The sequence below is a fragment of the Sus scrofa genome, chromosome 14 (genome assembly GCF_054392235.1).
Source record: "Sus scrofa isolate SSC_HxYL_T2T_F1_AM1 chromosome 14, Sscrofa_HxYL_maternal_Yorkshire_Landrace_v2.0, whole genome shotgun sequence".
Classification (NCBI taxonomy): Eukaryota; Metazoa; Chordata; class Mammalia; order Artiodactyla; family Suidae; genus Sus; species Sus scrofa.
This window is the reverse complement of record NC_139396.1, coordinates 96,025,499-96,039,416: the sequence shown is the minus strand read 5'-3', so window position 1 is coordinate 96,039,416 and position 13,918 is coordinate 96,025,499. Positions and strand designations below refer to the sequence as shown.

The 13,918-nt window shown below is 52.2% G+C and overlaps 1 long non-coding RNA gene across 1 annotated transcript; it reads right to left on the bottom strand.

Annotated features, from left to right (window-relative positions):
* Positions 1-847: 847 nt before the first annotated feature.
* LOC146396869 (uncharacterized) lies at positions 848-5,045 on the bottom strand. The gene is made up of 2 exons (XR_014828080.1): positions 4,736-5,045; positions 848-4,468 (listed from the first exon to the last, which is right to left on the bottom strand). It is a non-coding gene; the product is annotated as an uncharacterized LOC146396869 (long non-coding RNA).
* Positions 5,046-13,918: the final 8,873 nt, after the last annotated feature.

Below are 13,918 nucleotides of genomic sequence, written 5' to 3'. Positions count from 1 at the left end.
AGTGTCACAGCTTCCAGGAGCCAATGTATATGGGTCCCAGGGTCTCAAAGAGACAACCAAGATCAGCTCCTTGGAGCAGAGGGGGCTAAAGGCACAGGGTGCAGATGCAAGAGTGCAGCCGAGGCTTCAGGGACTCGGAAAGGGCATGAATCACCCTGGGCTGGAAGCTTCCTCAGGCAGGAGTCTCTTTATCACTTGAGAGGAAAGGCAGAGTAAATTATTGGTAGAACTGGAAACGCCAGTCATCCTCCGATTTGAGCAATGCTGGGAACTTTTCTCAGAGTTCTCACATCTGTGGCATGGTTCGAGCTGCGGGGAGGCCCTGGAAAGGCGGACTGTGGTGGCTCAGCCTGTGCTGTTTCATAAAGCGGAAAGGGAAGCTCAGGGAGGTGATCTGCCTTGAGGTCACAGGACCCCACATCCTCCGCTCCTGGCCTGGCATACGGTGCCACCGTCCTTCTCCCTCTGGCTGGGAAAGGTGCAACCATGACCTGCCAGGGAGTTTTCCCGTGCTTCTGAGCCTATCTTCTGCTGCCAGGGAGTCACTGTCTCTCCCCCTTTCCACTCTCCTCCCCCTCCTCACCTCTCACTCTGACCTGCTGTGTGCCGGTGGCGTTGTCCCAGCATCTCACTTAACCCCTCAAGGGCCACGTGAAGGGGGTCTCCTTAGCCCCATTGTACAGATGAGGAAACCGAGGCCCAGAGTATTTGAGGTTTCAACACCAAGACTGTGCCTGCAGAAGTTTGCTGTTTCGGCTACAAACCTCTACTGCAAATGGGGTGAAGATAAAAGCCCTCCCTCTGTGGGTCATTGAGCAAAAGGAGATAGTGGATCTGAAACCCAGCCTGACACAAATAAGCAGCTTTATTATTTTATCAGCCTTGCTGCCACTGTTTCTGCCGTGTTGATATAACACAAGACGACAAACAGGTCTCAAGAATCTCAGTCGTGCTGTATCCAAGGCAGGGACTGAGGGGGCTGGGCTGCCGCCAACAGGGCTGGGGACAATGAGGCCTCAGGAGAGGCAGAAAGATACAGATACAGGAGATTCCATTTTTCAGGCAGGATTTATGGAAGTGAAGTGTGTGAGGGTGGCTCAGGGCTGGGACCAGATTAGGGTCAGATTCCAAGCCTCCCCGGGGCAGCCCCAAGTGCCCTGCCTCTGAGCCCTGACCAGTCCAGCACCCTAGAGCCCCATCTCCCTGCTCAGTCATCTCCCTGGTTTGTGAACTCAGCCCATCCTCAGGCTTTTATCAAGCACCTTTGAGGCACCTCCTTCTGAGCAGGAGTGGTGTGGGGAAAACTAGAACAGACGACCAGGTCTAATCCCATCTGGGCTGAGGCTTAGGCCAGCCCCCTCGCTTCCTGGTGGGGTGAGCAGATAGTGGGCCTGCCGGCAATGTTCTGATGAGCATGCGTACATGAACGAATGGATGAATTCAGCACCCTGGTCCTGTTCCTGCATCTATAAAGTGGGATAGTAAAAAAAAAAAAAAAAAAAAAGTGGAGTTTCTGTTGAGGCTCAGCAGGTTACTAAAATGACTAGTATCCTTGAGGACATGGGTTCAGTCCCTGGTCTCACTCAATGGGTTAAGGATCAGCATTGCCTGCCATGAGCTGTGGTGTAGGTCGCAGATGCAGCTCAGATCCTACATTGCTGTGGCTGTGGTGTAGGTCGGCAGCTGTAGATCTGATTTGACCCCTTGCCTGGCAACCTCCCTATGCCGCCCCTGTGGTCCTAAAACAAAATAAATAAATAAAAATAAATAAAATGGGACATTAAAACTACCCCACAAGGTTGTCGTAAGATTCAGAAGCAATATACATAGAACACTTCCCACAGAGGCCTGTGGAGTGTCCAATAAGCAGGAGCTATTATCATAAGGAGAGACCTTTGCCCTCTCAGAGATCATGAGCTAATTGCCCTCCATGGTCAGCCTTCACCCCCAACTTTTGGATAAACCACAGGTCAGCCCACAGCCCCAGAAACTCATTCACTATCTAATAAAATCTAGGAGCTCTGTGTGCACGTGCACACACACACACGTGCGCACACACACATTCTCACACTGGGAGCAGATATTATAGAAAATCAAGATGGCCTGGATTTGAAATATTCTACATACATTTCTGAGTTTTGTTTCAGAAGATGAAGTCATCGTGTGTGACACAAATCAATATAAATGTCCACCAGCCTGGCCAGCCTGCAGTGTGAAGGAGGTCACAGCAGTGTCAGCCTCCAGATCCACCAGCTCGCCATCTCCACCTGCAGCCTGCACCCCATCCCAGGCAGAGCTCGGGAGCCTGGGAAGAAAGAAGCCTCTCCCATGTGCCCATGCGCCAGCCACACATGTGGCCCCATGAGAAGGGAGCTGGGGTGACAGATCTGACCCCTTCCTGGGGCCACCTGGCTGGTTCTTAGCATCACAGAGACCCTCTGTGTTCTGGGCGGAAGTGGACTGGGGAAGCTTCTGTCCCCATGTCTGGCCCATGCTGGGTCACCAGAAACCCGAAGCAGCCCCTCTTGGGAGCTCCATGTCCCCAAAGTCCCTTCAGGGAGCTCACCGCCCTTCCCTCACCTCATCTCCTCCTGCCAAACCCTGCCCTCCAGGACCAACATCCCCAAAGGGAGCCTGCCCCACCACATCACTGCAAACATCAATTGATACACGGTGAGAAGGGGGCTGAACAGGGACCTGTCCTTGCTGGGCAGTGTGGCATGAGATAGGTGGGGGACCCGGGGTGATGTGGGGGTGGAGACGTGCAGGAGCAGCATATGCAAAGCCCGGAGGTGAAGGACCAGAGAGAAAGGCACGTGGCAGGCAGCAGGGGCTGCATCCTGGCCCCCCACCCCCACCCCTGGGTTCCCAGCTCCGCCAGTCCCCTCACCCCATCTCTGTCCACCACAGCCATGCATGGAGCTTCTTCTTCACATATGCATCTACCCTGCATATCAACTCATGCAAATAGTGCCTGGGGCTGCTCCTGGGCCCACCACCCAGCAGGTGCAATGCAATTCGGAGTCCCAGTTTAGATCCACTTGAAAGCTCCATGTGAAACTTCCTAGGTTCCCACTTGCCCCCCAACACACAGCAGCCATGGGCCGAGGGAGCCTATTGTCCCTGCCAGAGCCTGTGACTTGAAGCAACTTTGCACAAACAGTGGCAACATACTGACCTTGGCAGTGGACAAGGGCTAAGGTGGGAAGAGTCTGCCAAAAGCCAAGTCTCAGCACCTCCTAGTTCACCTCAGAAAGAGATGTGATAGGCTCTTGAGGCCTAGGGGGTTAGGCCTGAGATACAGGTTAGGGCAGGATATGCGCCAGGCCTAAGCTCTTGGCAGTTTGACCCGAATTCTCGTCGCCACCTCCTCCAGGCAGGACGCCATCCTCTCTCCGTGCCTCGGTTTTCCTTGTCTCCAAAAAAGGCTGAACCAGGGACTTCTTTTCATCTTCAAGGGCCTGGGGACCTTGACTGAGACCACCCTGCCCCTAGGAAGCTGGCCCAGGGGAGAGTCACAGTGAGCAATTTAAGATGAGTTCAAGGCCACTACCTCCAGTAAGCAGTTCTGCCTCTCATTGGAAAAGAAAGCCTTGCTTCTCTGATTTGAGAGACAGAGACAGAAAAAGGTGGGGATTGAAGTTCCCGTTGTGGCGCAGTGGTTAACGAATCTGACTAGGAACCATGAGGTTGCAGGTTCGATCCCCGGCCTTGCTCAGTGGGTTAAGGATCCAGCATTGCCGTGAGCTGTGGTGTAGGTTGCAGACACAACTCAGATCCCGCGTTGCTGTGGCTGTGGTGTAGGCCAGCGGCTACAGCTCTGATTAGACCCCTAGCCTGGGAACCTCCATGTGCCACGGGGCAGCCCTAGAAAAGGCGGAAATAAAAGAAAAGAAAAGAAAAGAAAAAGATGGGGATTGGGGGGGCTAGCGAGACAAAGGGACAGAGTGAAGGGGAGAGAAATGTGGTATCATCACTCACTACTTGTCTATATCCCTAAAGGGCATCTCCCCCACCTTGCTCTGCCCGGCACCCAGAACAGAGCGGCCAGCAGGGCCAGTGCATGGTTATTAAATGAAGGAGGGAAAAGTCATCACGCAAAGAAGGAAGAGTAAGACACAAAGGTAAGCACAGATCAAGAGAGCAGCTAACTCAGCCTCTCTCTGTCTCTTTCCATTTGTATATGTGTTTTGTTGGTGAGGGTGGAGGGTGACGTGTGACAGGCCTGATCTCCTAACCCAGGACGTCCAGCATCTCTGCTGAAAGGAGAAAAATGATGCTGAGTTCCTTTCTCTCCCACTCCAGCCACCCAGGCTACCCCAGCACCCACACATTGACAAACCCTCCGCCCAGCCAGAGACCACCCTTACCTGGCTGCTCCCCCAGGCCTGAGCAGTGGAGGGTCCCCCAGGGGCAGAGGAGGCCAGAGCAGCGCATGGCCCGGTCCTCTGGGTGGTTCCATGCCTCCCTGTGCAGGAAAAAAAAGTGTCCACGTGGGCGTGTATGACTTATGGCTTTAATCTCCCTGATAGAAGGCCTTTAAAGATTATTTCAGGGATGAAAAAAAATAATCCTGGGTAATGAATCACGGCCTTAAGAAGCTGATAAGCAGCAGGGAAGCTGGCGGGGCCCGAGTTCCTGATTTAATTAAACTCTTACAGATACTCCCTGAAACAAAATCCATTGTGGCCATCAAGGTGACAAAAAGACTGCAGGTCCCTTTAAACTAACTCACCAGGCTTGTGAATCTTCTTCACAGCGAAGAGGGTGGATGAGGCCATGTCTTCAAGACCCCAGGCTGCGTCACCACAGATGGCCCAGTCTAGGGCCTGCTGGGGACGCCTGGGGACAGAAGGTGCCTCAGGGAGCCAGAGAGCTAGAGCAGACCAGAGCCTGGAGGACGCAGGGCAGTACGCTCAGACAGAGAGTAGGACATGGTGTGTCCTTGGGCCCTTTGCTGCCTGTCTCAGGGACTCAGTTCCATAGCTAGCCCCCCGGGGAGCAAGAGATGAAGCTAGCTGGTCTCTGGGAAGTATCCCTGAGCTGGCCTTCTGAGTCCTGAGTCCCCTGTTCCCCAAGGCTGGGAGGAGAGATGGGCGGGGTCTTTACACGGAAGGGCCTGCCTCTGGACCCGCCCACCAAGCAGGCCTCCCTCAGCTCGTTTCCCCCCTCCTTTCCCTGTTCTTCCAGGTCCCACTCAAGCACATGACTGCCTGGTAAAGGTGCAATTGCTAACACTCTTAGGAACCCTGAGCCACCTGGCCCTCTGGGCACCCCAACCCAGTGGGGAGGCACGTGGAGCGTATGCATCCAGGCAGAGCGCACCATGGCGGGCCGGGCCTCAGAGCAGGCAGGAGTCATGGATTCCAGATGACTGGACCAGGCTCTGCAAAGGCTCCAGAGAGAGGCTAGGTGGGCTGGAATTAGAGAGATAGAACTAGAGCCCATGAGAAGGTGTGGACAGTAGCCAGTGGCCTCTCTGTTCTCAGAGCCTAGCCTGAGAACAGAGTGAGTGAATCAGACAGGTGGGTGGATGGATGGACAAATGAGTGAGTGAATGGTTGAATGGGCTGAGAGAGGGAGGGAGGGAGGAGCATCCAGGGGAGGTGACTGTGAGCCAAAGCTGGGTCTTGCACACCTTGTGCCAGCTGTCCCTCTGACAGCCCTCAGTCCCGGCAGCCTGAGCCGGTGCACAGTGCTCAGTACAGATGTGTGAGTGACTGGCCTTTTCCCCAATGATGGCCAGTGCCACAGGGTTAGGGTTGCCAGATAAATTTGAATTTCAGATTAATGAATACTTTTTTAGCGTAATTATGTCCCAAATATTGTAGTTATTTGCTACATCTGGCAGCCCTACACAAGGTGTCCCCTACCTTCCCATGCCTGGCACAGAGTGTCCCCAGAGAGAGGCCCCCACAAGGGCAGTATGGACAGTGAGTTTCTCATTCATGGCCTCTCCTCTGGGCCCCAAGACCCCCGAAGCTTCTGACTGGACTGAAGCTGCTGGGTAGGTAAGGAGAGAAGATTTTCCTCTGAGAAACCGCAGTCTAGAATGAGGCAGCACGGAGGCCGGTCCCCCCAGGGGCAACAGTCCTGGCCCAGTCTTGGGGCTGCAGGTAGGGCTCCTAGGGGCTGACTGCCACCTAGTGGCCAGTGTCAGAATGGCAGGCCATGGTGCCCAGAGAAGATGAGGCCAAAATTCAGATTATTCCTACTTGACAGAAAGGAAATTGAAGCCCAGAGTCACCCAAAACCTAAATCCACCTTCATATCCCCACGTGGACATAACCTAGTCCCCAACTTCAAGTTCCCCTCTTTCCTCTTCACAGCCTCTAAGTGGGCCCCCAAGGCCTGCCTTGTCATGTCTGTCTCCTGCCCATCACCTTCACTGGCTCCCTGTTGCCAGTGGAATGGAACAACCCCTCTCTGTGTTGACACTCAGAGCCCCTATACAAAACAGCCCAAACTTCATTTCCTGGACTTTCTCTCTGCCTCTCCAAACCTTCCCGGGCTCTGACTCCTCCCGGCCCAGCCCTCCCTCCCCAGAGCTCAGAGGTTGTTGTGCCTCCTCCTCTTCAAAAAGGAGTCTGTATTTTCTGGAGGAAGAGAGGACAGGGAGAGGTGATGGGAGAGAAGCCTCAAGGAGAGGGGAGCACTGGGAGCAGCCTGGGGAGGGGGGCGTGGGCCCAGAGGCGGGTCACATGCTTCAAGCTGAGGCTGAAGGGCCAGGCAGTAAAAAGACCCTGCCAGCTCATGGGCCTCTGAAGATAGTTGGGGGCTTTTGGTGGGGGGTGGGAGGGATTTGTTTTTTAATTGAAGTATTTTGGGGGGGGGGTTGTCTTTCTGTCTTTTCTAGGGCTGCACTCGCAGCACAGGGAGGTTCCCAGGCTAGGTGTCTAATCGGAGCTGTAGCCACCAGCCTACACCACAGCCAGAGCAACACCAGATCCAAGCCACGTCTGCGACCTACACCACAGCTCACAGCAACACCGGATCCTTAACCCACTGAGCAAGGCCAGGGATCGAACCCGCAACCTCATAGTTCCTAGTGGGATTCATCAACCACTGAGCCATGACGGGAACTCCTAATTGAAGTACTGTTGATTTACAGTGTTGTGTTAATTTCTGCTGTACAGCGGAGTGATTCAGTTATATATGTACACTTCAAATATATATTCTTTTCCATTATGACTTATCATAGGATAGTGAATGTAGTTCTCTGTGATATACGGTAGGATCCTGTTGATTATCCCCTCCATGCACTATAGCTTACATTTGCTCACTCCACCCTCCCACTCCATCCCCCCCAAGCCCCTCCCCCTTGGCAACCACAGGTTGTTCTCTATGTCCATGAGTCTGTTTCTGCTTCATAGCTAGTTTCATTTGTGTCCTATTTTAGATTCCAGATATAAGTGATATTATATGTTATTTGCCTTTCTCTTTCTGACCTAACTTCACTTAGTATGACAATCTCTAGTTGCATCCATGTTGCTGCAAATGGCTTTATTTCATTCTTTTTTATGACTAAGTAATATTCCATTGTGTATGTGTACTGCATCTTCTGTATCCATTCATCCATTGATGGACATTTAGGTTGTTTCCATGTCTTGGATATTGTGAATAGTGCTGCTTTGAACATAGGGGTGCATGTATCTTTTTGAATATCGTTTTCTCTGGATATGCCCAGGAGTGGGATTGCAGGTTCATATGGTAATTCTATCCTTAGTTTTCTGAGGAACCTCCATACTGTTCTGCATGGTGGCTGTACCAACTTACATTCTTACCAACAGTGAAGGAGGGTTCCCTTTTCTCCACACCCTCTCCAGCCCTTGTTATTTATAGGCTTTTTAATGATGGCCATTCTGACCAGTGTGAACAGCCTCATTATAGTTTTAATTTGCATTTCTCTAATAATTAGTGATGTTGAGCATCTTTTCACCTGCCAAATGGCCATCCATGTGTCTTCTTCTTTGACTGTTTAGGTCTTCTGCCCATTTTTTTGACTGAGGTGGTTTGTTTTTGGTTGTTGTTGAGGTGTATGAGCTATTTGTATATTTTAGAAATTATGCCCTTGTGGGTCACATCATTTGCAAATACTTTCTCCCGTTTCATAGGTTGTCTTTTTGTTTTGTTTATGGTTTCCTTTGCTATGCAAAAACTTGTAAGTTTGATTAGGTCTCATTTGTTTATTTTTGTTTTAATTTCTCTTGCCTTGTCGGGGTTTTATCCTGAGAACCACCAGGGGCCCATCTTCCAGAGGAGCTGGGGGTAAGCATGGGCAGGCCCATTCTTTGGGACCCCGGACTCCTCCATACAGGATTGCCCACCCATCTCTGATTCTAGCCAAACAGGGGCAATGAGGGGTGAATGATACACCAGAAACAGAAACACTAGGTCAGGCCGGTGATTTGGGTGCAAAAATCCACCCATAAACAAAAGGCTCAGAGAGCCTGCCTCTCCCAGGCATCCCCTGTCCTGCACAGTTGGTAGGTGTAGAGACCCCGTGCTAGCCCCGGCCAGCCCAGATGACACTGGAGAAGGGCCTTTGCCATGGCCATGATGTCAGGGCTGGCCTTGCCAGAGTCAGGGAGTGAGCTGAAGAATCTCAGCTGCTCTGCTGCCTAGGGGTGGACGTGTCTCTCGCAGGGACTGGAATATTCCCAGGCTCACCTATCCAGGGATATGATCTGGGGTTTCATGAGGGCACCCAGGGAGTGAGGGGGCAGTTTTCAAGGGGGCCTGGGTGTGCCTCGGGGGATCACAGGCTGATCCACAGGGCCGCATGGGGAATCAGGGAGGGCTCCCTGGAGGAGGGGATGGGGAGAGAGTCTTGTACGTAGACAAAGTGGCAGATGCAAAGCTCGAGTTAGTTCAGGAATTGCAAGTTGCAGAAGGACAGGGCAGTGTCTCCTGGCGTACACTGCATCCACCCCAAGAACTAGGTATTGAGGGACTAATAGAGTGAGTTGGGTTTGACTGGAGGGAGGTGGGGAGGACATATGTGCCCGATGGGGAAGCTGGCCGAGGGGAGTCCCTAACTCAGGGTCAGGTATCACTGAGATCACCACTGGCCTCTGCAGTGATGCCAGGGGCACTGTGTCTGTCCAGCATGATGTGGCTGCACCCACAGGGCACACGTGCTAGAGAGAACTCAAAACCAGACACCAAAAGAACCAGGCCTCAAACTAGGCCCTCAGTGTAGGGCAGAAGGGAGGTGACGAGGGACCTGGAGCAGGGGGCACAGTAGCTCTAGCCTTGGTGCCCCTTGGGGCAGGGGTGGGGGGCCGTGAAAGATGTTCCAAGGGCAGAGGGAGGTCATGTGGACGGGGATTCTGAGAGGTGCCCTGACGTCTGGGAAGCACTGGCATCAGAGCTGGGGGTGCCCTGGCTTCTGCCCCAGCCCTTCATGTCTCAGAGCTGCAGTTGCCTCATCTGTCAACTGGGTAGACCATCCTCCATCCCCCAAAACCGTGGGTGGCCTGGGGTGACAGTGCCAGGCCTTCTTAAGGGACAGCTTCCTGATGAGACCGGGTATGGAGCCAAGTCTTCTGCAGGAAGAATCGGGAAGGGCAGGGAGCCCTCCTCTTGTCTGGCCTCTTCTGCAGAACCCACAGTGGCCCCATTGTCCCTCACTGCCAGCCCAGGCCTGCCTGCCCCACGCAGGAGCTGGTCGTGTCTTCCTCCTCACCCGCAAGCCCAGAGGAGGCTGGCTCAGAGCCTCCTGAGGCCGTCCAAGGTGCTTGCTCACGACAGAGCTCCAAGTTCATTGATAACCTCTGGCTGTTCTCACTTCTGATAAGAAGGGAAACGGCAGGTTTCTTTCCCACCACTGAGGAAGGAGAGGGCACTGGGACCAGAGCTCTGGTCGTTGTCTTTGTCTCCTGGAAAGGAACAGGGGGCTCCCCCAGGTCCTGCAGGTTAGTCTGGAACACGTCCCCAAGGTGGCCCAGAAACTGCAGATTCCCTCAGAACATGTGTGTCAGCCCAGGCTAGCCTGAAACTCACTCACAGCTTAGCCCAGACTCACCCGTTAGCCCAGAACACACATGCTGGCCCAGGCTAGCCCAGAAACGCATGGTTGCCAGAGAACTTGGGTTGGCTTGGAGCACCCACTAGCCCAGAAGAGCCCAGAACTAAGAGGTCAGTTCAGAACACACAGGTCAGCCCAGCTTAGTCCACAGCTGCTAGGTTTCCTTGGCACACCCAGGAGAGATGAAAACAAATAGAGTGGTCCAAAACAGTGATTTTAAAAAAAATTTTTTAGGAGTTCCTATTATGGCTTAGCAGTTAATGAACCCTACTCATATCCATGAGGACACAGGTTTGATCCCTGGCCTTGCTCAGTGGGTTAAGGATCTGGTGTTGCCGTGAGCTGTGGTGTAGGTCACAGATGCGACTCGGATCTGGTGTTGCTGTGGTTGTGGTATAAGCTGGCACCTGCAGCTCTAATGCGACCCCCAGCCTGGGAACCTCCATATGCCTCAGGTGTGTCCATAAAAAGAAAAAAAAAATGTAAACCCTCCTTGAAATGAAATTTCCCCCAGAACCCACTACAGAACAAATAAAGTAGAGCTTCACAGTCAGAGCGGGTACGGGCCCAGGCAGTGGCGTGCAGGTCATTGCTGGTCCATGTCCAGGAAACTGCTCTGCTTGGATCTTTGCTGATTCCATGGTGTCAGTATTCCTGCCATGCTGATTTCAGGCCATCAGCCTCTAGGCACTGACCATGGAGCTGGGAAGAGATGCTGAGCATTGTCTTCACAAGCCCAGCGAGCCAGCACCAGCATCTCAGCTGCCTCCTTGGCCTCCCCAGCTCTCCTGGGGGATCCCCATAACCCCAGGGACCTCCACACAAGGGAGCCCAGAGCCAAGATACAGAGGTCGCCCCAAGTCTGGAGGTTTACTAGGCAACTTCAGGCTTCTGAAACCTGAGCGGAAACCAGAAAAATGCTTCCTGGCTCCCAGCAAATGTGGGACAGGTGGGAAGTGAAGTCAGTGGGCAGATCTGGCCCCAAGAATGTCCCACATGATGTGGACCAAGTCCTGTCTGCCTTCTGGGTCTGTCCCCCATCTGTACGATGAGACTGTGACCTCTAGGGAGCCCCACCCTGACTCTGACTGGAAGGCTGCCCAGCTACCTCTGCCCCTGACCACCCCACCCTCTCCTGGGGCTTGGTGCCCAGCCCTCCACAGCGCCCAGCTCAGGGTCACTTTTCCTCAAGCGTGAGCACACCTGTGGGAGTGTGCAGGGGAGTGTGCAGGGCCGATCATGGGGGCCTGAGTCCTCCTTTGTCAGAGCAGGGTCCTATGTGCAGTGAAGGCGGCACCGGCCCCATCCATAGGCGGTGCTCCCAGGAGCAGCAGGAGGGGGCGCCTCACAAGCACCGAGAGGGTTGGAGACCCCAAACTAAGCTTTTGTATTTTAATTTCAATATTTTTTAAATTATGAAATAGTTTGAAGATTCAAAAAAGGACATTTAGCTACCACCTGGGTATCACTGATGTTAATACCCAGCCATTGGAGTGCCCGTTGTGGCTCCGCAGGTTAAGAACCTGACTAGTGTCCATGAGGATGTGGGTTTGATCCCTGGCCTTGCTCAGTGGGTTAAGGATCTGGCGTTGCTGTGAGCTGTGGTGTAGGTCACAGATGCGGCTCGGATCTGGCGTTGCTGTGGCTGTAGTGTAGGCCAGCAGCTGCAGCTCCAATTTGACCTCTAGCCTTGGAAACTTCCATATGCCATGGATGTAACCTTAAAAAAAAAAATAATCAGTCAGATTGCCCCTGTTGGACTTGCCTCTGCCTCTTCTGAGCTGCCCTTCTGTTTTTATGGTGGCCGCAGCCTCCCCAGAGGGCAGGAGTGGCTTTTCTGTGCATCTTCTTTGTGCTCCCGTCACAAGCTCCTCTGGCACCTCAGCTACTCTTATAACCACCTGGTGAGACATAGGTGAGGAAAGATGTTTTCTCCCCATTCCGTAGAAGAGGAAGCTGAGGCGCAGAGGCTGAGACAGATTTACCTGAAGCCCATAGCATGTAGGCAGCAGGTCAGCACTAGACCCAGGTCTGTCCCTGAAACAAGTGTTCCCTTCCCATCAGTCCCTGGGCGATCTCTCCGGTTCCCCTCCCCTCAGGGTCCCCAGGAGGAGCAGTTCATAACCATGCCGTGTCAATAGATACAAACTGGGACTGTCCCATGCAAACTGGGCTCTGCCTCCATCCTGCCTTTGGAAACCTACTGCAAGAGTTGATTGAGAAGCAGAACCATGGGAGGTACAGGACAGCTGTGACAAAGAGAAGACACCATCCCACCCCAGAGGTGCATGGAGAAGCCGAGTTGCCCCCCAAGCCTACATTTATCTCATCCAATGGGCTCATGCTCTGATGTGTACAAAACACAAGGAAAATCAACAATGAGCAGGAGCCAGAAGGACTGACTTTCTAGAGGAGGTGGAGTTTGAATTAGGTTGTTTTTTTGTTTGTTTGTTTGTTTTTTTTTTTTTTTTTGGCCTTTTTTTAAAGCCATACCTGGGGCGTATGGAGGTTCCCAGGCTGGGGGTTGAATCAGAGCTATAGCTGCCAGCCTACACCACAGCCACAGCAACACAGGATCCAAGCCGCATTTTCTACCTATACCACAGCTCACAGCAACGCTGGATCCTTAATCCACTGAGGGAGGCCAGGGATCGAACCCATGTCCTTATGGATACTAGTCGGGTTTGTTACTGCTGAGCCACGTGGGAACTCTGAGTTAGTCTTGAAAAGCAAACTCTAGTGAGGCAGAGAAGAGACAGGGGAGATTCCACCTGGCAGAGGGCACCTCACCTTCAAAGGTGGGAAACCACACAGCCTATTCAAGCAAAGTCAGGGGTTCTGAAAAGGCAGGAAGGTAGGTGATGAAGATAGAAAAGCCCAGAGCCTATACATATATCCAATAGATGAATCAGATCTGGAATGTAGTTTTAAAAGAACAAAGAAAAAAAATCTCTGAATCAAGGAAAAAAACAGGCAAGGAGTTCCTGCTGTGGTACAGTGGATTGACAATCCAACTATAGTGGCTCTGATCACTACAGAGGCACGGGTTCCATCCTGACCTGGTGCAGTGGGTTAAAGGATCCCCCAGTGCCACACCTGTGGCTCGGATTCATCCCTGGGCCAGGAAATTCCATATGCCATGGGTGCAGCCAGTGAAAGAGAGAAAGAGGGAGGGAGGGAAAGAAGGAGGATGAGGGAGAGGGAGGGAGGAAGGAAGAGAAGGAAGGAAGGAAAGAGAGAGGGAGAGAGAGAGAGAAAGAAAGAAAAAAAAGAAAAGAAAGAAAGGAAAGAAAGGAAAGAAAGAAAGGAAAGAAAGAAAGAAAGAAGGAAGGAAGGAAGGAAGGAAAGAAAGAAAGAAAGAAAGAAAGAAAGAAAGAAAGAAAGAAAGAAAGAAAGAAAGAAAGAGAGAGAGAGAGAAGGAAAGAAAGAGAGAAGGAAAGAAAGAAAGAAAACAGACAACCCAATAAAAGACACTGGCTAAAGACTTTAACAGGCTCTGTACAAAAGATGATCTCCAGCTGCCTGGTAAGCATGGGAAAAGCTTTCAACCTCATCAGTCCTTAGGGAAATGCAAATTAAAACCACAAGGAGATACCATTCTACTCCCACCAAAAGGGCTAAAATTAAAAAGGAATGATAACTCCCAGTGATGACGAGAATGTGGAGCTGCCAGAACACTCATATGTGGCTGGTGGGCGTGTTAAGTGGTTCACCCACTTGGAAAACTGTTTGGCAGTATTTACTGAAACCAAACACCTGTGTGATCCCTGCAGCGATTTAGCCCTTCCACTCACGGGTATTTAGCCAAGAGAGATGAAAGCCTGTGAGGTCCAAGGACATGTACAAAAACAATCATCACAGCTTTATTCAAAAGAGCCCCAAACTGAA